Below are 26,183 nucleotides of genomic sequence, written 5' to 3'. Positions count from 1 at the left end.
ACTCACTCTGAATTATAGTCCCTTATATTTGGACACCATTTCTCCATTTACAAAATATTCTCATGACCATTATCTTATTTGGTTTACACAATAAGCCCATAATAGAGACAAGGCAGGTATTACTATTCCTAATAGATACATCAGGCAACAGAAGATTAGAAAAGCAGTCATGGTCACAGGTCCCCGTCAGGTCAAGAGCAAACTCAGGACTCCAAATGATAGTCCACTTCTCTTTCCACAACATGTGGCTGGCTTCTTATGTCAAGGAGTATTGTCTCCTGGTACTCTCTACACACAGTCTGCAAGCTCAAAGGCTATAGGGACCAGAGAGGTAATATCGATAAGTGAATCATGGCAGTTCAAGACAATAGGGAATAACAAGGGACCATGGCAAAGTGGTGGATGTTTTTGGAACTCTGCCTAAAAACATGTCAATTGAAAAAAAAACATTAAATGTTAAAAAACATGGGTCAAAATCATGCATACTTGGGAGAAGGACCTGGGAGCTGGAGATTCCTTCATTGCACATTCATGTCAATGTATATCCATGGAATAGAGTCTCTACACATAGAGGTATACTGGGAACTCTGTCCATACATGATTGAGAACTGAGTTCACAAGGGAAACTTGACTCCTGATTTAGAGAGCCTCACAGGCTGCTAGGAAATGGTAGACATTCCTCTCCAAACATTACCTGCTCTGCGAAGCCTCTCATCAGCTCCTCCCTCCTGGTCAGAATAAAGTAGGCTTTCTTGTAGGTTCTCATGGTTCTCTGTGCACATTGCAATGACAAAAAAAAAATGTGTTTGCAAGGCAAGATAAATTATTTGTGCATTTTACTCCAGAACCTGGTCTTCCCTGTGACAGCACAGTGCCTGACCCTTTTTAGTACCAATAAATGATCGACAATGAACTATAGAAGAATTCTATGAAGTCCAGATACTTTGATAATAAGCAAACAAAACAAACAGAGCTGGTTGAGATGATACCATTTCTTATTGTAACCAGAGCAACCACACCCTGAGCACTCACTACTCTTTAGGAGTTAGCAAAGGCCAGTGGTTAAGGGTTCAAGATTTAGATGCAGAGCAACCTGCATGCAAATTATAGTACCATACTCTACCTGCTGTGTAATCTTGAGAAAAACTTCTAAAATGCTCTGAACCTCATTTTTCTCTTCTATAAGAGAGGAATCATAACATCTACCTCACAATGTCATTATAAGAGGCCAATATAAAAAGCTTAAGGGGTCCCTGACATTCAAAAGTTAATTCAAATATTGATGGAGGTCATCTAGGTGTTAGAAATACAGACCTAGCCTTTAATATCATGGTGTTTTTATTCTAGAAAATAAGATAAATACTGATTAAATCATCATGAATAAATTATAACTGTGCTAAGTGTTTTGTAGAAGACTATGGTCCTATGGGGGTGAGGAATCAGACCTGGCTAGGGAGTGAGAGGTCAGGGAAGAGTAGAGATCTAAAGGAAGAATAGGTATCAACCAACTAGGTACAGAATAAATGTCTCTGAGCAGAAAGACTGGACTGAGTAAGGAGGAGTTCCAAGGGAAAGGGGCTGGTGTGGAAAAACAGGGCACACGCAAGAAATTAGAGGAAAGGTGGGCAGATGTCTTGAATGGTGAAATCTATGGGGAACATGACTCTGGGTGGCTGAGTGGCAGCAGGAGCCACACCATGCAGAAACGTCTAGAGCAATGGAAAGTCTTGAAAGAGTTCTAGTATGCATGGATCAGATCATGTTTGCTTCTTAAATACATCACTCTAACAGCATGTCATATTGAGAACAAGACAAAGGGAAGTGGGGAGAGACAGTTAAGTGAATCTGACACTTGTCCAAATGAGACACAAATGGTAATTTTGGCTAAGATATTGGCAATGAGATGGAGGAAAGTGGGAAGACAGAGCTTAGTCAATATGATATAAATAATAACTCACTTTTTTATTTTAGACATTGCTTATATTATCTCATTTAATCACAAAATACCAGTAGAAAAGATTACTAGTCATGTTTAACATACAGAAAACAGTCTCAGAAAAGTCATGTGATTTGTCCCAGGTCACAAAGTTCACACAGTGGGCTACAGTTTGACTTCAAAGCACTTTGTACTATCTCCACCTGCCTATGGATGATCAGACTACTCCATGAAATTAGTCATGCCTTTAAAAATGGCACCACATGAGGAAAAATGTAACTATGAAAAAGAGCAGAACCTTGGTTCCTGTTTGAGCAAAAGAACATGCTTTTCTTTTTTAAAAAACAAACAAACAACAACAAAAATCCTTGATATAAAATCTATGCCACAGGCTGAGTATAGTGGCTCATGCCTAAAATCCCAGCATTTTAGAAGGGATTGCTTGAACTCAGGAGTTTGAGACTAGCCTAGACAACAGACAAAACCCCATCTCTACCAAAAATGTAGAAAAATTAGCCTGGTGTGGTGGTACATGCCTATACTCCAGCTACTGGGGAGGCTGAACGGAGAGGATCACCTGAGCCAGGGGACATCGAGGCTGCAGTGAGTTGTGATTGCACCACTGCACACCAACCTCAGTGACAGAGTGAAAGCCTGTCTCAAAAAAGAAAAAAATAGATGCCACAAACACACATGATCATTTCAGAGTTAAAGTTCCATGGTAACTTTGAGACACAGGTCATCTGAATGCTTATGTATACAGATCAAGAAGTATAAAAACAGGTGTATACATATCTATTGATAACTTGTCAAACTCAAAAATGTAAAACTCCTGATAGCCAATATTTTTACCACTCATGTCCCTAAAACTATGCTCCTTAATAGTCTCTTATCATCATACTTGAAAATGTATCCATTCATTACTCAATTGTGTGCACAGTCCACCAAAATATTTGGTAGTTCTATTTAGACACATAGGTGTTAAGCAGATATAAAATAGTCAAATAATCACTTTTTGTTTAAAACAACAACAAAAACGGTAAATTCTAAGTATAAAAGGGGTATTGTAGCAATTCCAGAGAGGAAGCATCATCTCATCAAAACTTCTTACACCATCCCCCAAGACCACCCATCTTTCTTTTGCCCTAGGAGTCACCAATCCAAATGCTTGCAGAGGCCATGCAGAGAAAGTACATGAATACAACAGGTTGCGGGTGAGGGCTGTTATGAACTAGTAAATGGCAACTGGGATGAATTAAAACACACCTACACATGCATACACTTGAGGACTCCCAAGTAACTTTGGCCAAGAGCCAAAATTAGCCCACAGAGCCCCTCAGTGTTTGCTACTCTACAGAGAAAGATCCCTAACTATTCAAACGTTATTAAGTGTAAGGTATGTTTTAAAAATCCATTTTATGATATAAAGTATGGCATGTTTTAGACATTCTTATTCTTCTGGGAAACTGCCATTTTAAGATGCTGTTCTATAAATATAGACTAGAAAGAGGACCCTTAGAGAAATCTGGTTCTTCATACAGTAATTAAAAGGGACAAATACAGGTTATTATTTTCTTCCCAAATTAAATGCATCCTTTCATGAATCTCTCCAGGGTGGTTCCCTTTGACTATCTATGAGATAAGGGGAAATTATATATGGAATATGCAGGCTCTGGCCTCTATTTAAACAAAACCTCTCCCCTATGGAAGGACAAGATGCAAAGGAATGAGTAATGCATCAACTTTCTGTACATTCCTGGAACCATCCACCCACACCAAAACTATTATTTATCTAAATTGTGTGAAAATATCTTTTTTATTTGCAGCACATCTGTGCATTCATTTTGAAGGCATTTGATCACACACACTTGTTACAGGTGCCCAGATTCTAAAGATAACAGTGAAGGTTTGCTTCATATCTTGTTTGATAGGCTTCTAAGATTCTTTGCCTCCCCAGATAAACTAAACCTTTAAACTAAAAGTTAGTTTAAAAGTTGAAATTGTTTTAGAGACTTTAAATGAAAAAAAGAAGAGGATGTATTACTTTTCTCAAATAACAAGAATGATTCACAAAGAAATGATGACAACTAAGTCATTATGGCTTCAACAAAAGCAAAGCATGTTTGCTTTAAAACTTGATTTAAAATCAGCTGAATTTAAAATCAGCTTATGAGTCTTGCAGATAGATAAAATTCCATAATTGCAGGATATGTAAGTTTTGGTAAAGAGTCTGCCAAAATATTTATTGATAAATGAATGAATGAAACAGGAAAAATGTGGGATTGCAGTAAGATTGGGATAGTAAATGTACACCAAGCAGACCCATGAAAAAGAACTTCCATTCATGAATTATATAAAATTGAAGAGATTGAAGAATGAAGGAATCTCTCTCAGTCTGCCATAAGGCTCCGTCTGCTCCCTTCCCTGTTTTGGCTACCCCCTTTAAATATATTTTAATCAAAAACTAGGACAACATCTGAAGCCAGTCATGCTTGTCAAACATGTGCACATCACAAGTTTAATACACTGAATGAAATTCTGAGTTTCAAATATATGTAAATAGACAAGATGATAGGGCCAATAACAATAAATGCTTGACAAGGATAAACATGTGTTTCTGCTCTAAGTTCAAAACGTAATCCACGGCATAATCATATGCTAGAGAAGTGATCTGACAGTTCTTCAGAAAAACTAAGAGTTATACCTTGATGTAAAGCTCCTCTTCCATTGCAAAGGAGTAAATAGCATGAAGGAAAGCAAATAGCATGTTTTAGTATTTGATACAGCTCCAGGCCTTGATACTTGCAAGCAGTGTGGTCCCAGAATCTAATCTTAGTTCACCCCTCTATAAAATGTCAGTAATAATCACCTCTTAAGGAGTAATAAGGGCTAACATTAAATGTAATAATAATATTAACAATAATGACAGTAATATCTGTGAAATAAGAATTTCACTTATTTGAATCATTAATTGCTTGATATTATGTAAGTACTCCGCACGTGTTATTATGTCTAATTGCATCCTAAAACAGTGTTTGCCCTATAGTAGATTTCTAATAAACCACAGTTCTCATTATTAACTCCTAGCATTACCTGGGAAATCATTCACAAATGTTTGATAAAAACATCCCCATGGCTCCTTACTCTCCTATTGCTGCCCAGAGCCTTTTGCCATTGTGAGGACCAGTCTGATCCCAAGTCGTCCCTGTGATTCACAGATCTTTTAAAAAAAGGACTTTTCTTTAGAACTACTATTTCTTTTCTCTGTTCATTCATGAGGTCTCAGGAAGGATAACACATCTTTCTCAATGGATGGTCACAGGTGCCTGTTGATCTTCAACAGCTTGGGCCATGATGGAGAATGACTTTCAGTCTCTTTGTGATTTCCCGCAAATGAATTTAATACATGTGAACTGGACTCCATGTTGTATCACAGCATTCCAAACGGAGCCTCAAAACATGCTGAACATCTATTTCCCTGTTTTGGAGCAAGGTTGTAATGTAAATCAAAACTCTGACCCCGCCCCAGATTTACTGAGTGAGAACTCTAGGAGTGGGGCTTAGCCCTTTGTGTTTTAAAAAGATTTCCAGGTGATTCTGATGTGTGCTGAAATTTGAGAACCGTAGGCCCCAGGTATGTCCAGGGTAGCAGTCCGATTAGGCAGAATAGAGAACAAGATCACTGAAGGAGAGTTCAAGAAACTGATCAGAATATTAGGTAAATCATCTATATAGAGATTTCAGTCATCAAGAAATGTGGTCAGAGTAGTTTTAAGGAAAGAGAGAGAGTCAATCAGTAGCAAAAATCTTTAAGAATTTAGGAGGCTACATGACCTAGGGGTTTGTAGATGACCATAACAAGAACGGTAGTTGGCAGCATAGTCTAGTGGTGTGAACTTCAAATCAAACAGTACAAGGGAAGGTCTTGTGGCAAGAAGAAACCAAAAAAATGAAAGAAGAAATAAAACAAAGGTCAGCAGCCCTGGTCAGAGATGGAGAGTAGTGTAAGATAAGATGGAGAGGTAGAAAAAGGATTTGATTCTTACTCTAAGGCTAATTGAACATAGCAGAATAATTTCAAGGTAGTCAAAAGTGACAGGTTCAGATTTGCCTTTTCAGAAATATTATTCTGGCAGCAGCGTGCAGATAGAGATAAATGGTCAGGCTATTAAGTTGTCTAGGGATTTAGGACCCTGGTTGACTAGAAGAGATAGGGTGAAATCTTGAGAAATGTCAAGGATACTCTCAGGTTTCTGTTTGCACAACTGGTGCCATTTGGCCAAGACAGACAAGTGGGAGGAGCACCAGGAGCTAGGAAAAGAACTCTAGGACTTCCCATAAGTATTATCTTATCATAATCTTATAGCATAGAATATGATAAGCACTAACTCAGCTATAGCTACCTAATGTTGACAGAGGACTGTGGAGCCAAGATTTTGAGGTTCAAATCCTAGCTCTACCACTGTGCAGCTTGCAACTCTTGAGCAAGTTAGCTCACCATCTCATCTTCAGTGTGGAAATGATAAGACTTACTTCATAGTGAGAATAAAAGGTCCCTCTCCTCCAAAAACAAGACCGATTGCTCTGCAGCTATCATCACAAGATGATAAAACCAAGAAGCTAGTTTTAAACCTACATAAATTGATCAATGACAGCTTAGTATGAGTACACAAGTTTCCAAAACCAGCTAATTGGTGACAGTCCCTCCTTCTGAAAGTCAGTCAATTCCAGAAATCTCACTTCCACAGTTAAAGGGCAACTGGATTCCTAAACCCTCTGCTTCTGAAAGTCAAGCCATCCCTGAACCCTACTTACTGTGTTCTATTTCTATTCTGTCCTCCTGGCCTCCCGCTCCATTAACAAATACCACACACCACCTTATATTTTGTTTACATTTCTTTCCTTTCAAATTTATCTTAGAGTATGTTGTGTTAACTTATATATAAAAACAGAAAAGTAGTGTTGTTTTTATCAAAAATCAAAATGTTATAACATAAATAATATCATACTGTTAGAGTAGGCAGCTAGCCAGACATGAGCAGGAAGGGTTGCCCCTGGAGGAGGAAGCTCCAGAAAATCTCACACCCTAGAGAGCACCTGAAAAATGCATGCTGGATATGAGCAGAGAGGATGGGAAAATGCCTGTGCACAAAGGAATGCCCCCAAATGCCCTTAAGACACCCAGTAATTGCTGACTCTGCAGTTAACCTGTCAGAATGTGACTAGCTACATCCTGATAAAATGGGAAGAAGGGCAAAGAGGAAATTCCTAACAGATATACAGGCACAATAAATACAGATTTAACTGCTATATGACATTCCTGGGGTGGTGATAATGAGCATTGCCTCCATTAGGGAGGATTCCTATTGATCACTGGGCCCACACACACACATCATCCACTGGCAGGAAGGAAGAGTCCTAACAACAGGGACGGAAACTAGGTGGGGACATGGCAGAGACTTAAGACAGACGCTAGAAACTAGACAAAGGTAGAGACTTCAGACAGACACAGGAACTTAAAGAGTCTGACATCATAAAAACCTGCAACAGAGAACACTCGAGGCTATTGGCTAATTCTCTTTTGAGCAGCCTGCTCTTCCTTGTCTTTCAGAGTGCACTGTCTCTTTAAATAAACTCTACTACTACTTAACCCTGGCTGACACTGTCAGCCCCCTCCTCTCCTGGAGTGCATTTTTTTTTTTTTTTGAGACAGGGTCTTGCTCTGTCACCCAGGCTGGAGTGCACTCTTATTTCCTTAATAAACCTTTCACTTGCATTACAATTGGTCTCTTGGCTGAATTCCTTCCTCTAAGAAGACTAAGATTCAAGGATACTTATACTTACCAATAAGAATACTATAATTTACTTATTATTGATCATTTTGATCCTGATATTCATCTCCAGATTAGTGTATGTAATTGTATCCCATTCATTCTCTTTGTCACGTAATCCACTGAATATTCTACAACTTGCTGATTCACTCTCCTAATGATAGACATTTTGGTTATTTCTATTTTCCTGCTATTATAAACAATGCTTTTATAAATATTTTGGTATGTGTCAACTGCAGCACATGTGTGAGAATATCTCAATGTGTACACACAGGAGAGGATTTTCTGAGTCATAGAGTAGGCCAATGTTTTACTTCACAAGAAAATGCCAAAGTTTACTCTTAAATGATGGAGAATTTACATTCCCCAAAGCAATGTATTGTAGTTCATTCCAACACTTTGTCCTTTCAGACTTCTTAATTCATGCTAATCTAATGAGTGTAAAAGATATCTAATTGATGCCTCATTTTGCATTTCCCCAAGTAGTAATAAGGTTGTACAACTGTTCATGTTTTTCCTTTTCTTAGTAAACTTTGCCCACTTTCCATTAGGTTGTTTATCTTTTCTTAATATTTTGCAGTAGCTTTTTATATATTCTACTCACAACTTCTTCATACTATGTTGCCAAAAAAAAAAAAGAAAAATCCTTCAGTTTGTAACCTGCCTGTCACCTTAATGTGTCTTATGAAGAACAAAATATTAAATAAAAAGATGAGTAAAGGCAATGGTTTTCTTTGAAATATGTAATAAAATTAACAATCCTTTAATAAGATTGATGAGAAAAAAGAGAAATAGAAAGGAAAGAAGAGGAAGACAGAAGACAAGTGGCCAGATTGCAGAGTAGTTTTGGAGGTTAGAATTCTGCATTTGGTTAGCTGTCTGCTCTTACTGTCTATGAGAGTATTTTGTCAAAATTTTCTATTGAAGTATTTTGTTTCTTTTCTCCAAAATATTATACAAGTTAGAACACTATCATAATATCATATTAGACAATGTTTAAACTCACTCACATCTTTACCAATTAATTTTACCAACCATTCCTTCTATATCAGCCTTCTGATTGTACTTTTCTTTTGTAAGTGTAGTCTCTAGAATTGTCCTTAGTAAAGATTTCCTTCTGTAGAAATGTGTTTATTTTGTTCCTATAATTAAAAGGAAAACAATTTCAGTGTGTCAGTTATTATGTCTCAGGACTTTGACTATATTATCCCAGGTCTGCTTTCTTCCATTGCTGCCACTGAATAGTCTGCTGTCAATATTACTTTTGGTTCCTGTGCAGGCAGATCTGTCTTTGCTCTCTGGATGCTTCTAAGACCTTCTCTTTATGGTTTGTATTTCACTACAATGTATCTATGTGTGTATCTAGAATTTCACTGCAATGTATCTATGTGTGGATTCATATTTTATTCATCTTATTAGTATTTCCTATATTTGCAAATTAATATCAGTCATCAGCTTTAGAAAACAGCCATTATCTCATCAAATATTGTACCTCTTTTATTTGCTCTTTTTCTGGGACTCTGATTAAACATAGAACAAACTTTTCAGCTTATCCTTTCTATCTCTTCAGTTCTCTCCCATATTGCCCATTTCCTTCTCTCTCTCTGCTGAATTCTGGAGTAATGTCTTCCTATCTGTCTATCTTCCTCCAGTTTCAGCTGTATCTATAATGCTGTTTTACCTAACCAGTTCAGGGTTTAGTCTACCAATTCTGCCTTTAAAAAGTTCTAACAAGTTATTTGTAAAATCTTTCTAATCATTTACTATGGTCTTTTGCTGTATGGTCATATTTTAAATAATTGCCTTTTACTCCTTTGAATGGTCATACATAGAATTATCAGATAGAGGATGTAAAATTACTAACACCTGAATATCTTAGAAGTTGAAATCTGCTCTTTCCAATACCTCTGATTTATATTGGCTGGTTTTCACGTGTATTTTTCTCATCTTTAATTGTGGAATCATTTTTTTATCTTTATCTGTGGGATTCTTCTAGGCCTAAAGAGGAGGACATGGTTTCCTCCAAAGAAAGCTACCAACCAAGCTTTCTTTGGTCCTCTTCCAGGTCCTGAGTTCATGCAGGAATCTTGGGGTCAGATTCCTTACTTTCTGACTTACAGTTAGCTTGCTCAAGGCTGATTCTTAGATGCAGCAATATATGAGTATTTGCAGCTTGAAAAATTTTAGTTTTCCTCATCTGCTCCTTGCTCAGCACTTCTGACTTTGGTTTCAGTTCGAGGTTTCTTTCATTTTAAGGTGGTATTTGCATACATGGAGAGATGGAGATTTTCCATACTTGCTCCAAGCCTAGCAGTGCATTGAAATCTAGGTTTAACTATGGTCTAGGTGTTATTTAGCATACAAGCCCATTGAGGTAACCTCTCAAGTGAAAACAGAGTATTTGTTTTTAATTTATTTTTATAAGATTTTGGGTGATACAATCAGGGTCATATAAAACTTTTCACTATTCTCTGATGACACATTAGAAACTTCACCCAAATATATTGCTCTTAGCTTATGTTATTGCGATATAATGGGAAATATATATTTGATCTCTGTACTATTTCCTGAGACAGAGATCCTAAAATCCTTATAGACTAAGGGGCTAGAAAAATCTTTTGTTGTAATATTAGTCTTTGAACTTGGTTGCTGATATGAAGCTTTTAAGACTTTTGTAACTTCCGGTGATAGGAGCATTTTTGTTCTAATGAGACAACCTTTATTGCACTCCTGGATAGCCTCAGCACTGGGGCTAGTTACAAGAGGAGTCAACTATGTAATTGATGGGTTGAAACTTTATAATTACATGGAAAGGAGAATAAAGGTGCTGAGTTGATCACCGATGACAAAGATGTAAACAATCATGACTACCTAATAAAGTTTCCATAAAATTCCAAAAGGATTAGGTTCAGAGAGCTTCAGGATTGCTGAATACATGAAGGTGCCTGGAGGACGGCACACCTAGAGAGGGCTGGAAGCTCCGTGCCCCCCACCATACCTTGCACTAGGCATCTCTTCCATCCAGCCACTCATCTGTATCTTTTGTAATATCCTTTGTAATAAACCAGCAAACATAAGTGTTTCCCTGAGTTCTGTGAACCTCTTCAGCAAACTAATGAAATCAAAGGAGAACGTCATAGAACCACAATTTATAGCTGGTTGGTGAGAAGCACAAATCACAATCTGAAGCTTGTGTTGGCATCTGAAGTAGCAGCAGGCCTGTGGGACTGAGCCCTTAACTTGTGGGATCTGACACTACTTCCAGGTAAATAGTGAGAACTGAGTTACAGGATACCCCTCTGGTATCTGATGGAGAATGGCTTGCTTAGTGTGAGGTGGGTCAGGGGAACCATAGACATTTTGGTGACTGAAGATGAAGTGATCTATGTTGAGGCTTGTCATGTCTGATTTGCAGAAGGAAAAACATTTGCTTTTTCCTATCTCAACATTGATAGTCACTTCCTTCCTTGAATACTCATGGATTCACTGTCTCTATCATCCAGTATAAGTCTTAATCACATTTAATAGTTTATCAATCTCAGTCTTCCCTGGGTAAGTATTTACTGCTTCTATATTCCCCAAGTACAGAAAGCATTGTCTTTACATGTCTTCTATTCTCCCAGGAATCCAAGGACAAAAGGTCCTTGATCAAAAATGATTATTGGTAATTTCATTGTGTGGAAAAAAGTGCACACAATTGAATTAAAAATAGAATTTTTGACAACAGTCAATGAAAGTGAAGAGGAATTACAGACCTTCTCTTTTTCCCAAATAATGTATGTATCTATCATAAGTAAAATCAACAATGTGAATTATAAACACCTAACACCCTTTTTTAAAACTCTAATTTAAGCCTTTTCTGTAAAACTTCCTGAGTGAAGTGGGAGGGAAAATGTTATCATCACTGACTTTGTAAACCAAAAATAAACTTCTAAGCCCCCTAACTGACTGAATGGACCCCTCCTCTCAGCCATGGGCATTCCAAAGTAAACCTGAAAAACTACTGCTGGTGGCCAGGCATGGTGGCTCACACCTGTAATTCCAGCACTTTGGGAGGCCAAGGAAGGTTGACTGCCTGATCCCAGGAATTTAAGACCAGCCTGGGAACATGGCAAAACCCTGTCTCTACTAAAAATATAAAAAACTAAATGGGCATGGTGGCACACATCTAGTCTCAGCTGCTAGGGAGGCTGAGGCACGAGAATTGCTCGTCATGCATCTCAGCTCACTGCAACCTCCAGGAGGTGGAGGTTGCAGTGAGCTGAGATGGCACCACTATACTCCAGCCTGGGACAGGGCAAGACTCGGTCTCCACGCCATGATGGGAAAGTAGGGTTGGGGTTCAGACAGGACTCATTATAAACTCCTCCCTTTGGAATTCAGGCACAACTGACCAGTATTAACATTGAAACAGAGACCTTAAAGTGACCAAACAGACTTTTTCTAGAAATAAGATACCAAATTCCAACCTGACTTTAGTTAGCACCAAAGGACAGATAGGCCCTGAAAGAAAAAGAAGTGTTTTACCCAAAAACATAGTTATTTGACATGTTTGGAAATGGCCCCACAAAAGTGTCTCTTGCAGGGAAAATCTACATTCTATGGAGAATCCCCTTTCTTTTCCAGATCTTTTCCTAATCCAAAAGAGATTTAACTAAGACTGTGGCATCTTTTAGGGTCTGATAAGAGACATTTGCCATTTATTTTCTCTGAAGGCTGCTACCTGGAGACTTCATCTAAATAATAAGAAACTTGTCTTCTACAATCCCCCGTTAATTATCCACATTTCTTTCTGCTGACTTCAACTCTTCAGACAGAGAGGAACCCTTTCAACCACCTGCCAATCAGGAAATCTTTAAATCCACCTGTCACCTAGAAGCCCCCACTTCAAGATGTCCCACCTTTCCAGGCCAAACCAATGTACACCAAACACGTATTGATTTATGACTCTGCCTGTGACTTCTGTTTCACTAAAATATATATAGATTAAGCTATCACCCAACCACTTTGGGCACATGTTCTCAGGACCTTCTGGGGCTGTGTGATGGGTCATTTGGCTAAGAATAAATCCCTTCAAATATTTCACAGATTTGACTCTTTTTCATTGACACCTTGAAGGAAAACAAAACTCTTAATTTTGTGTATAATAAATTACATTTGTTTCTGAATATTTTTCTCTACCACATTCCAAAACAAGAGACAGAAACCAGGGATATATTTTTCACGTCAGGTTTCAAAACCAAAACAGACCTAATGATACAAGCAGAATCCCTGAGTGAATAAAATTACAAACAGTATAGCTGCTCAAGACCAATTTGTAATCAGAGCATCAAGCCATACTGTACGAAAATGTCAGTTATGGCACAGCCTTGATGAGCTAAGATTGAGCGCATGGGCCAGTTTCTCATATTATCCTGAATGCCCTCTTTTAAAGCTGGCAGGCCCAAATTGAGTATAAAAAGGATTTCAGTTTGAGTGATTTTTGCATCTGAAAAAGAACCACCCAGTCTGATAATGCTTTTCATTGCTATTTTTTTCTTAACAGAAATAAATACATGGAAAACATTTAATATAAATATTTTCTCAACATCAAGTAGTCCTAGATGTGTTTCTACAACACTTTTCACTATAATGTATGAAAATAAGAGTCTTGCTAGGAGTTAAGAGATGCTTTTGTTGCTAAAAATAGGCAGGGCATGGTGGCTTCTGCCTGTAGTCCCAGCTACTCAGGAGACTGAGGCAGGAAGATCAATTGAGATCAGGAGGTTGAGGTTGCAGTGAGCCATGATTGCGCCACTGCATTCCAGTCTGAGTGACAGTCTCTAAAATAAATAGATAAATGTGAATGCATTTCAAACATTTGGATACATTTTCTCTTCATTTCTGTCTTTGAACTAGTGGAGGTTAAAACTGGGGAAATCACAGCAGAAGCTTCTCTAAGGTAGGTCAAGCAGGCAGAATTGTCTAGCAGTAATTCTCTTTGCTATAATTTCATTCTTCTACTTCCCTCAAAATAAATGGTATTAAAATGATAAAAACCTCTAAGTTTAAATATAAACTCAAATCTCCTTCCTACTTCAGATGATATGGAAATTGCCAGCAAGTTTTAAAACTTGCTCCCTTAACAAATTTCACTGAGTTTTCCACCCACTAGTCAGGATGGAGCTGCCTCAGTCTCTGCCATCATTTTTACACTAGCCAAACTAGTACATTCACTTCCTCATTCATTATTTCATTCAAGTGTATGTTCCTTCACTGAATAAATAGATACTGGGTATATTTTTATGCTCTTTTCAGACTCACCAGGATTATAGGTAAGAGTTTCACTAAAATATCCTAAGTTCTGTTAATGGAAAATGTATTTTCTTATAATTTAGCAACAGCCATAGAGCCTTCTTTAAGTCTTCTACAGAACCCTAGCTGAGGCAAGTTAAATAGAATATTTCATTTTTATTACACGACTATACATTAGCCTAAAAGCAGCTCTCTCCTAGGAATCAACAGCTCTTCTCCACCACCCACCCACTCTCTCTATTCCTCTGCTTTCAGACCCACTGGCTTCCTCACTGGTTCTCAAATGTGAAACTCACAGTCCCACACCACAGCCTTTGTACTTGCTTTTCCTGATGCATGGAATGATCTTTTAGCAGATACCTGCTGGACAGTATCCAGCTTTGGTTGCAATTACACACAATTATTTATCATTCTCAACCTGTTCCAGGTAAATAAGTGCTGTCTCCAAATTATTCAAGGGCAGGAACATTATCTTGACTTGTCTCCTCTCTTCCCAAGATCCCAAAGTCAAATATTCTCAACAAATAATTGTTGGTGATTTCATGGAGTGAAAAACAGCTCATACAATATTAACAACTGAATTCTTGAAAATATGCACAAATGAGGTACAATTTGACTCTTAATTTAGTGAAGCCTTCCCTGGCCCTATGTTTCCTAAAATTTTTCTGTCTGTCTCTATCTCTGTCTCTCTCTCTCTCTCTCTCTCTCTCTCTCTCACACACACACACACACACTCTCTCTCTCTCTCTCTCTCTCTCTCTCTCTCTCTCTCTCTCTCTCTCATGTACACACACTCACACACACTCTTACACATACTCTCACACACTCACACACTTTTACTCATACACACACAAACTCTCTCTTTCACACACACACACATACACACTGTCTGTCTGCCTCTCTCTCTCTCTGAGGCAGACCAGCTCCAGAATTTGGCTTCTTAATCATTACACTTTACCACAGTCAAATAAATCCCAGTACATTTATATAATGGCACATTATGCAGCTCAGAAAAATAATGAGGCAGCTCAAGAGAAGCATACGTGAACAATCCCAAGATGTGCCATTTACATAGAAAAAAATGAGGTACATTATATGCTGTCACTTGTGTGAAAAAGGAAAGCGTGCTTTTTGTCTGCTTATATCTTTGGGAGGACGCAGAAGACACTGGAAACATGGTTTTACCAGGAAAAGGGGAATTAAGGACTTGGAATCAGGGATGAGAGAACATTTACTTTTTACAATTTTGTATTGTTTGGCTTTTTACCATGCACATGTAGTGTTAAATAAATTAAAAATTATCATCCCAAAAATTCTGCCCCCAGCTCAAGTAGTCATCATAGTTTCCAGAAAGGGTTCCTCATATATTGGGTATGGCAAACTGGGCTCTAAATTCAGTCCTTGTGTTAATGTCTTTAAACATGAGAGTAATATCCTCTGGGTTGTGGAAGAAGCAGCAGCCCAGAGAGAGACAGATACAGGGATTAAGGGCACACAAGTTGACCTCAATGCTTCTTCCCTTCTCCAGGATCTGTTCTCTAATTATTCAATCAAAAAAGTCTGCAAGACTCACAGAAAAACCACAGGGGCCTCAACACCATCCCAGCTCCTCCACCATCCCTTTACACCACAAGTCCCCACCACCAAGCCCATATATCGTAAATTAACCTGTCACTTAAATCTCACTAAAAAATGCTACATGAGGGGAATGGAGGTCAAAGTCGAAGGGCAGATATGAGCGGTCAATGGCAACAATCTGCTGACAGACTGAAGCTCAATCATGACCCAGAGGCCACAGTCAGGGGTGCTTTCACTCGCAGGCGTGAGTGGGTGTCAGGAGCCTGGATTCTACACTGGCTCTGCCACTAGCCTATCATGGGACCTTGAACTAGGAAAAATAGCTTTACCTCCCAATCATTACTTTCTCTACACTTAGAAGTCTATAGTGTCAGAATAGGAAATGTCTTTCACAATGTGCTTTTCAACCCATTAATGTCATGAAATCAATTCTGTGGACTGCAAAATTATTTCCTTTTAATGAATGGGAATCGAATGGAAATTATTAGACTATACTGACTATAGCAAGAGTAATTATGATTTCCCAAAACTTTTATTTCAATGTTACAGGTGAATATGTTGTACCTCCACACGTAAATGTGCACAGTAAATAATAGGATAAAGCAGAACAGAGGATATCAGTAAATTACCCACAGTAAGGGTAAGTGTTATAGTTTTTAAACTTTTGTGTCAGTTGTGTAGGGGGTATATACTAGATAATGACATAAAATACCTTAATGTATTTCTGTCAACTTACCTCATAGTTGCTTTTGAAAGCCATAGAAGATATTCTTTAAGCTCTTTTCAAGCTCGTTGTTTTATAAATCAACTGAAGACAGTATTACCTAGTAAAGTTTGAAAATAAGAAAGTCTGTATTCAAAGCCCTGCACTGCCATTTAGAGCACTGAAGACCAGGTACAAGTTAACCTGCCTAAGCCTCAGCTTGTTGTGCATTCTCTAGAGATCCCACTTAGAGGTGTGAATGTTTGGGAATAGGAAAAAGGAAAGAGATCTCACTTTTCTTCCTGCCCATCTACATTGCTTTCGCATATTTTCCTGATCCAAGCATCACCTCTTTTCTATTCTGGTTAATTCTGTCATTGCTATTTTTGTCATCGCTGTGGTGATTTGTTAATTCCTTTACCCATAATCACAACATCAAACTACTGGAAACATGAGACGAGAAAAATACGTAACTTAGAACCATGTTGGCACATAGTAGATACTCAATAAATGGCAACAGTAACAGTAGCAAAAGGAGAAGGAGAAGGAGGTGGTGGTGGTGATGGTGGCAACAGTGAGAATAATATTTATCTTCAATGCCCATTGAAAGGTGAGAAGAAAGGGTGAGATGTTAGGTCTGTGTATCAACAATATCCTACCCAGGAAATTGTGCATTTCAATAAAGGACCATAGAAAAGATTAAATTATTTGAAGGCCCAAAGAATTAGCATGCAATCGAGGGATTCTAGGAACCTATGAGGTAAGAAAGGGAGCAATCTGTTATGGTATAGAGAAATAAAGAGAGGTGCCTCTGCCTTGCACCTGACCCTTAGATACTGAACCAGAAAATAACACCAATAATCTCAGCCTGATTACGGCAGAAGGGCAAAGGGAATCATTATCTGTGCCATCTTTCCTTAAGTAATCAGAGTCTTGTTAGTTTGGGTTGATTTGGCAAGCTTTTTGGGATGCAGAGAAGATACAAAGTTGAGATATTTCTTCTGCCTTGTCAGCCCTGATTACAATGTTTTCAAAGGATCATACACAATATATCACACCGATGATCTGCCTCTTACTATCTCCATAATATTGACACCATGTAACAACCATCTACCTGTTACCAAAGTCAAAGCACACTGCATATGTTTCTGTGTCCAAGGATGTAGTTAGGTTGATCCATTTAGTCATACTCCAAAGCATCCCAGAGGAAGAGAGAAAGATCCCAAGGTGACTGCTTCCCATCTAAAAAAAAAGTTAGGAAGAAAGGGAGGCATCATCTGTTCATGACTTTGCCAATGACCCTGTGCCAGGGGATTGACAATAAACATCCATACATCTCTAATTCTTGAAATATTACATACAAGAACATCAAAGGGGGATCTTACTCTAGACACATTTTCCTGTTTGAAAACTAGATTGTGAATCTCAGAAGCCCATAAGGCCTTATGGGTTAGGACCTGCCAAGATGTTCTCCAACAAACACCCTTGACTATAAGATTTGCCCTTTCAGCAAATAATATCAGGCCTGCTTCACTCCTTTTCAGCAAGAGCTTCTTCACCTGGGGATTGTGCAGTTGCAGGCTGTGTATCTGACTACGCAGAAGGCTTGCAAGCAAGTCTTCAAAGCAAACAAGTAGCTCACCATGCATGTGTTAATCACTCTCAGCAGGGCATGAAGAGTCCTGGGCCAGCAGCCAGAAACCACTGGCACTCACAGCAGTGGTGGCACTACCTTGCTGGGTGACCTCAGACAAGGGACACCTCTGAGCCTCAGTTTCCTCATCTCTTCTTCAAATTGATTGGACTAGATTATCTCTAACCTTGGTTCTCACTCCAGAAAGCCTATTAATTATTAAAACTTTTGGGCTGAGAAACAAATGTGTCTTTCCGAGCAACTAATTAAATGTACAGATAAAATCACATTAACTTATAAATCAGAATGTCCCTTCTAATTATATCTTCAGCAACATCACAATGAAACTTGCCCAAAGCTTACATAGTTAATCAACAACTACTGATACCATTACACTCCTACGTGAAGAACTGGTGCCTCTAAGGATGCATGAGACCTCACGGCTTTCAAGTCCTAGGCTTGGATGTTTTTCTTTTAGCATTTAAGGACAATGGCCACTTTTTTCTGAACCACATAGAATTAGCTCAAAGTTTCCATTAGTCTTTCAAAAATGTCTTTTGTGAGGTTCGATATGTCAGGCACTGTCCTAGGTACTATAGATCCAACTTCCAATAAAACCAGTGCCCTGATCTCAAGAAACTTATATATAGACAAGTGGCAGATACAGAGAAGTAAACAGACGAGTATACTTGAGTTTAAACGGAGGAACACATTATAAAGACATCTAACACAGCCTTTGAGGACTCAAGGGAGATTTTCCCAAAGAAGCAATATCTATGTTAAGATAGTGCTTCTTTGGGAAATTTGAGATATTGCTGAGACCTTATAAACAGATGGGAGTCAGCCAAGCAACAGAGCAGGGAATGGATCTATGAAACATTCCAATTGCTAGAAAAGTAAAAGTAAATATTTGGAGGTGATTTAACCACCTAAAATTATCCCCCAAAGTTCAAAAGATTCCCACTGTTCTCTTTAACATTCTCTGCAATGGGTTTAATTAAAATGCAAACCAGAATGTGTTTCATATGCAACACTGTCTTAAAGTATAAGGAACAGTGACTCACAGCAATGCAACAGCAAGGGTTGGGGGAGTTGAAAAAGGAGAGATCTGGATTCTGTCAGTCTGCTACTCAGAATCTGTGTGGGTCAGATAGTGGCTCACACCTCTAATCTCAGAACTTTGTGAGGCCAAGACTGGTGGATTGCTTGAGCTCAGGAGTTTGGGACTAGCCTGGGCAACATGGCAAAACCCTATCCCTGAAAAAAAAAAATTAGCTATTCATGGTGGTGCATGTCTGTACTCCCAGCTACTCAGAAGCCTGAGGTGGGAGGATAGTTTGATTCAGGAGGCGGACATTGTAGTGAGCCAACATGTTACCACTGCACTCCAGCCTGGGCAACAGAGCCAGATCCCATCTCACAAGTAGTAGTAATAATTAATAAATAAATAAATATAAAATAAAAGAGACTCTGTGTGAACTGGGCAAATTTCTGAACCTTCCCAGTGTCAGCTCCTGGGTTAAATGGTGCCTGGCACACAGCAAATATTTAATAAAAAGCAGTAACCATACTAGCTGACAGGTATGCAGGATGCCATGCTAAGCACTTCAATCATTCATCGAGGTTAATCCTTGCAACGTAAGACAGCCTGTTACTGTCTTCAACTTGTACGTGAAGAAATGAAGACTTGAAGAAGTTGAATCACCAGACCAAAGTTATAAAAGCCAGGCAGGTGAGGGTAGGCTTTGACCTCTAGTTGTCTGCATCTGCACTCAGGGCCCAAATCTTAACCATTAAGTGTTTTCTTTCACTTTTTACTTCTCCACTGCCAGTGATGCCAGGAAAGTAGGTTCTCACCATTGAAATGGCAAAAAAAAAAATCCAGCATTTAATGAAGCAGATTATAAATGTAAGGTATTCCTTGGTTCATGTTCTAGTCAAGAATGACTAAGGTTATTTAAAATACACGTATCAGAGAGTTGCTTACCAACGCTACCTAAGGCTCAATTACCATCCTTGAATAAGAGGTCAGGGTTAAAAGCAAAACATTCAAAAGATAAATTTGGATCTGAAAAGGGAAAGATGACAAAACAGTTTGCTGGACAAGATGTCTGGTACCTTTGGCCACTTTTCAATGAAATAGAAGGGAAAAGATGTTGAGGTCACTGAGAAAACAGCTTAAGTGGGCCAGAAAGACATAGAGTGTGTGTGCAATAGCTCCCCTCTACCTGCAGAATGAGGCACTGATCTATTCCGAGGGAGTCAAAAGCATAATGATGAAGGGGAGAAAAGGGGTGTGTCTCACACCACAGCTAGATCCACTAAATTGGGAGACTGAACTTGACACTTTGGACATAGTGACACATTGGCCTGGCTCATGACATCATTTTGTGTCAAGTATAAGTACAAATACCAACACTCATGCACTGAAAGAGCATTTGATGTTTCTATAAATGCTTTCTGACTTGGCACAGGAAAATAAAAGAGTTTAACAAACATCATTGTCATTGCAACACTTCTCAAAGAGCTTTCAAAGTTGCCTCCAGGCAGGCCTGCTTGTTTCCTTGCACCTCAGTGGGCTGCAACATACATAGAGTCTACTACCATCTGTATTTCTATTTGGCTGGAAGCAGGAGGGACTCAGAGTTCTCCTGAAGCTGTCTGGAAGGGATCCAGTGTTGGAATCCAGAAGTCAGGGAACAACTGGGGAAAACGGTAATGTATAGCTAGATGTAGGCTTGGGGCATGGACTAAAAAGATAGATCTCTGAGCTTTCTGCCCCAAGGTTTTGATTCAGTAAGCCTTTAGGGGAGTCCAGCAACTTGTGTTTTGACTAAGATGCATGTGACTTTGATGATTAGCCAGGCATGGCAACTACGGGTATGGTGAGAAGGCTGGACTGAGACTCCAGACACTGGGTATTGGTCCAAGTTCTGGCACCTACTGGTTGTAGAATCTCTGGCAAGACACTTCCCAGTTTCTTCAGCCCCTTTTGTTTTTCTCAAATGGTAGAGTCGGGAGGGAGAATGCTTGGGAAAGATATCCAAGGATCTTTTGGCTCCATCCGCCTAGAAAGGGGTGTTAGGATTAGCAGCTATGATGGTATATAATTAGGACCAGAGAGCCTGGAGTCAACCACACCTGGGCTCAAATTTTAGCGCTGTACTTTCTAGTTGCTAGGCCACTAACGACTAAAGTAACTTTTCTGGGACACATTATATAATTTCTCAAAGTCTCAGCTAAAATGCAGATGATAATAACAGTGCCTGTGACATAGCTTTTGGGAGTGTTAAATGGGCAGATAGTGTATAAAGAATGCCCAAGGCAATGCCCTGAGGAATCCTCAGTACCTGTTAGTTGTGAAAGTCCCTGACAAGGTCAACCAGAGGAGTCATCTGCCTTCCCCTGGAACTACAGTGATTAATGAGGCTCATGAAGGTAACCCTGGCTGAGCAACTTCCTTGGGCTTCTCCTTTTATCAAGAGAAATTCACAAGAAATGAGCTTTTCTGGAGAGAATAGGATGCTAAACAGTATCTATTGGGAAGAAATCCAGAAACAAAATAGGGAAGGGTGTTATACCATCTATACCACACTTATCAAAACCCCATTCAGGGACCACTTGCTTTAGAACCAACTGGAGCACTCCAAGTAGCACATTCCTGTCCCTATTGGAACAGGCTCCCAGGGAGTGGGTCCAGTAATCTGTGTTTCTCAGAAGCTACCCGAGATTTTTCTAAAAACAAGGTTAGAGAATCACTGGCAAATATTGTCAGTGAACCACTCCTGCCTCAATTCTCCATCTTGTATTTACCCAGAAAACTACAAATAAACAAAAACTATGACTACAAATGCACTTATGCATGTGTGCATTTACCAAGAATCTAAACTTCCTGTACTCATGTCATCTCCAATGAGTTCCAAGTGGGTTTCCAATTTCTGCGTAATTCATGACTCCTCAGAGAAACAAACACTAATCAAGGGCTGGCTACTTAAGGATATGGAATTTGTCAACTTCCTTAGAATGGCAGCATAGTTTACAAAAATTAAATACAAAAAGCATGTGACTTCAGGGCACCTCTCTTTTCTAACCCTTTCCCTCCTCCCCACCTGACTTCTCCACCCCTTTTCCCACTCCTTTCTCTTTATTCTCTTTTCTCACGTTGTTCTGTCCTCAGATTTATTTTCCCTTCCTTCCCTTTCTCTCTGCCACTCTTCCCTCCTGTTATTCTTTGCCCCGCCTACCTTGTAACTTTCTTGTCTTCTCTCTGCCCTCCCTGTCTCTGCATCTCTGCCTCTCTTGTCATCTCTCTCTGCCCCTCTCTCCCTCCCTCTTTGTGCTGCTTCTCTTTCTCCTTTTTCTTCTTACTCTAATTCTGTACTACTATCCATCTGTCTCTTTGTAATACACAATATCTGCCTGCCCATTCTCCTCTAGGCCCCCAGCTCCTGGCTCCCTTTCGAGTGCCAAGACTCCAGGGAGCATGTTTCTGATAAGGCATGCGCCCCATGCTAAATCACCCAGTGTGTGCTACACGTCCAGGACTTCACTCTACTTAGATGCCCTTGATGATCTGCTGCCAGAGGCCCTGCGTGAGGAGGGCTCTTCTTCGGAGGGAAACTGAATTGGGGCTGGAAGGATGCAGCAAAATTCCAGAGTAAAGGCAGCAAGGCTAAACAGCTGTGGTCTCCAGAACTTCATTTCCCAGGAGGGAAAGCCACTGGGGCAAGCGCCAATAGCAGAGGGTTCTTTTGTGTTTTGGAGTGTCATCACTTTGTTTCCAATATACAAACATCTCACTGCGAAGTGGGCAGGCAGTGGCATAACAGCGCCAAGTGTGTGCTGGGAAAGCTTTAGCTTCCCCAAATCTCCATCACTCTTCTCAAAGCCAACCCACTTCCTTAAAACACATTATCTAAGTAAAAACGTGGTGCCTGCTATGCATGTGGGCTCCAGACAACTCCTCCTTTTCCCCAATTCCCCCTCACGCCATACACACACACACACACACACACACACACACACACACCTGCTCTACCTTCCTCCTGGACACCCACCTCTAAATACCTCCTTTATAGACATTCCTGAGCTTCTCCCATGAACGCAGATAACCGTTCCCAACTTAGAAATGAGCAAGCCGAGGAATGAAGTTCCGCGGCAATTTTAGAAGATGCTACTTTGGAGGGTCCACAGCTTTGGGGAATTAAAACATTTTGCACTTGGCTACACCTGAAGTCACCGAAGAACGGTGAGTTCAGGTGAAACTTTTTCAAAGTGCAGTCGCGCCCTCTCCTAATTTGTCTCCCTGGCGGGCGCAGAATGTTCTCTCTCTAGTTTCTTCCATTCAGCTCTTTAACTCGGCCTCTCCCCACACTCAACTCGCACACATCATATTTACGCCTGCCCATACCTGCCCTGGTGTATGAATCTCAGGATAAAAACAGAGGACGCAAGTAAAGAAGAATAAACTCCAGCAGGACTCCTGGTCCTGCAACTCCCCCTCCTTTCAGTGGAGTACAGAGGAGCAAAACTCTGAGTTTTGGCTCACTGCCCATCCGGAGGAGCTGGGATACTGCCGCCAGGGACCTCGGGCAAGGCTATGGCTCAAGTCCGAGGACCAGCCAACTCCTCGCCGCCCAGCTGAATGGCCTCTCAGTTGCCTGCAAGTTGAAACCTCAGTCGGGCACACAATGAGGCCGCTGTTTTCCAACTGGAGGCATTTGGATGCTTCACACACTCACCCCAAATCTGGCCTGAAAGCAGGGAGCGCATTTCCTTGCCCATGTTCAGATGCGCCTGTAGAAGCAGCAGAAGCAGCCCGGGCCTCAGGAAGGGAGCGGTTCACCTCCCCCGCGCCTAGCCACGGGAAGCCAGCGCAGGCCACCTGTTGGACTCTGCCAGGCCACCCTGCGTTGTGTGCCCCTAAACCTGCACCGCTCCGCGGATCAAGACAATCTGGCACTCCGGGTGCTGGATCCGTCAGCAATAAATTTCACTCCCGCCTCCTACTTGAACTACCTTTCCTGGAGCCCCTGTATATCTCTCTCTCTCTCTCTCTCTCTCTCTCTCTCTCTCTCTCTCTCTCTCTCTTTCACACACACACACACACACACACACACACACTCTCTCTCTCTCTCTCTTACACTTCTCTTTTATACCAGTAGTCTGGTATAAAAGAGTAGTAGTCTTTCCTTAATATACCGGTAGTCCCTTTTCTTCAATGAAGGCGTTTAGCCTACCCTAAGGGCTAGGTTGCCCACGATCTTTTAGCGCGCCCAGGCGGCTGCGGATCTCCAAGCGCTTATGCTGAGAGCTAGCTTAACGCGCGGGCGGCTGAAAAAGCCCCAAATGGCACGTTGGTGAGGAAGTCAGCGATCTGCTCTAAGGAGCCACTTTTCTCCTTGGGAAGCGGAAGGGGACTCCCTCCTTGACTTAGAGATACAACGGAACTGGGGAATCCCCGAAGGCAATCGGGTTGGAGGAACCAATGTTGCGTTCCGCTGCCAATCCCAAGATAGGTGCAAGGAGACCCAACTTTCTCCCGTGTCTTTGCCAGCGTGCAAGCCACTAGCTGGGGGGTAAAGGGCGCCCCCACTAGCAGGCTACTCACCCCTTGGTATAAACGCTATCCCGCAGCCACCAAGCCGACCGGTGCTCGCGGAGACCGCGAAACGCCTCGGTGTCTTGCTCCTCTCCTGGCCACGCGGCAAAGGCTACGCACTCCAAGCCGGGCAGCTGAGAGCAGTCGATCCCATGTGTGGCGAGTTGGCAGAGGGCGCGCCGCCCGGCTGGGGGCGCATCGCTCCCAGGTCTGGCGCAGGCTGCGGCGGGGAGAGGGGCTCACAGGGAAGTTGAAGGCGCTGGGGGCGGACTTCGGACTTCGCGCTCGCTCCGGCTTGGGCGGCAGGGTGCGTCCTTCCGGATAGACAAGGGATTTGCCAGCGGAACAGGGGCCGGTGCGGGCCAAGCGGCTGCGGAATGCCTCCGCCGGCCGCCGCCTAGAAGAAGCGCAACGGCATCGCGCTGCCTGGAGCCCCCAGTAGCGGCTGGAGCGGAGAGCGCGCGATAGAGCGGGGCTGCTTCCTCCAGGCTGCGGGTCCCCAGTGCTCACAGCCCAGCTCGCTCCAGCCCGCCGAGCCCCTCTTCTCGTCCTAGTCCTCCTCCCCTCCGCTGCTCCGCCGGCTCGCAAGGCTCGCCTGGGACCCGAGGCTGAGCGGAAAGCGGCCGCAGCGCCCGCAGCATGGAGGGCGATCTCTCCCGCTCGGACCCTGGCTCCGGCTCGGGCTCGGGCTCCGGCAGCGGCAGCAGCTGCCGCCACCTCCCGCGCGCCCACGTGCGGGAGCCCCGGTGTGCGCGCTCCGGCTGGCGGGGCTGGAGGTGGGGAGCGAGGGCGAGCTGCGGGTGGGGGCGGCGGTGAGAGGCTGCACAGCCGCGCGGCAGAGGGAAAGCCGCCGAGAGGCTCCCGAGGGCGCGGGGCTCCTTGTCTGCAGCTCCGGGAAGACTGGTGTGCAAGGCGCCTCCAGCTCCCTGCTCCCTTTGCAGAGCGTAGGGAGCCCGAGCGAAACGCGGGTGGGGTGGGGGAAGATCCACTCCGCAAGATCAGTCGGCCGTGGTGGTGAGGGGGCGACTACGTGTCTTCGCCGAGGAGACGGGTTTCTAGTATCCTTGAGCCCCCTCTCCACTCCCCGGAGAAGAAAGGGGTTAAGAAACACCGCGTGAAGGAGTGTGCGGATTCCCAGCGAGAGCTTGCTCCGGCTTGCCCCGCCTTCCTCCCAGAGAAAGCACTTTTCCCGTTAACCAACAGACTCCAAGGGTTTCTCCTTCCAGGGAGAAGGGAGGTGTCACGCAAGATGGGCCTGGCAACCTCCAATCAATTGACAAATAATTCGTGAGCACCCACTCCGAGCGACGCCGGGCAGCGTCCGGAGCACAGGGCCCTCCCTAGTTGGGAGTAATGTATTCTCTGCTCTGCGTGCCCTTAGGCAGGCTCTCCCTGGGCCTCATTGCCCTAGCCATAAAATGAGGTTTCTTTATAATATGAGTAAGAAAAACAAAAACACGAGAATTTAAAAATTAAATGACAATTTGAAAGATGGGCAATAGCGCAATACTAACAAGAACGACAATTAAGAACATTTCACAGTAACAGAAAATGAGAACTTTAAAGAAACAAAGTTAGCAAAACACACGTAATACTGGACACCATGT

General features: G+C 41.7%; 1 protein-coding gene across 1 annotated transcript in view; it reads right to left on the bottom strand.

The window, feature by feature from the left end:
• The window catches only part of SGCD (sarcoglycan delta), a 1,112,169-nt gene extending 1,086,857 nt beyond the window's left edge, over positions 1-25,312 (bottom strand). Inside the window, exon 1 of the mRNA XM_078363722.1 lies at positions 24,586-25,312. The gene's annotated coding sequence lies outside the window, so the exon portion shown is untranslated. The remainder of the gene's footprint in view (positions 1-24,585) is intronic.
• Positions 25,313-26,183: the final 871 nt, after the last annotated feature.

Source organism: Callithrix jacchus, chromosome 2, assembly GCF_049354715.1.
Source record: "Callithrix jacchus isolate 240 chromosome 2, calJac240_pri, whole genome shotgun sequence".
In the NCBI taxonomy this organism is placed as follows: Eukaryota; Metazoa; Chordata; class Mammalia; order Primates; family Cebidae; genus Callithrix; species Callithrix jacchus.
This window is presented reverse-complemented; position numbering and strand designations above follow the sequence as displayed.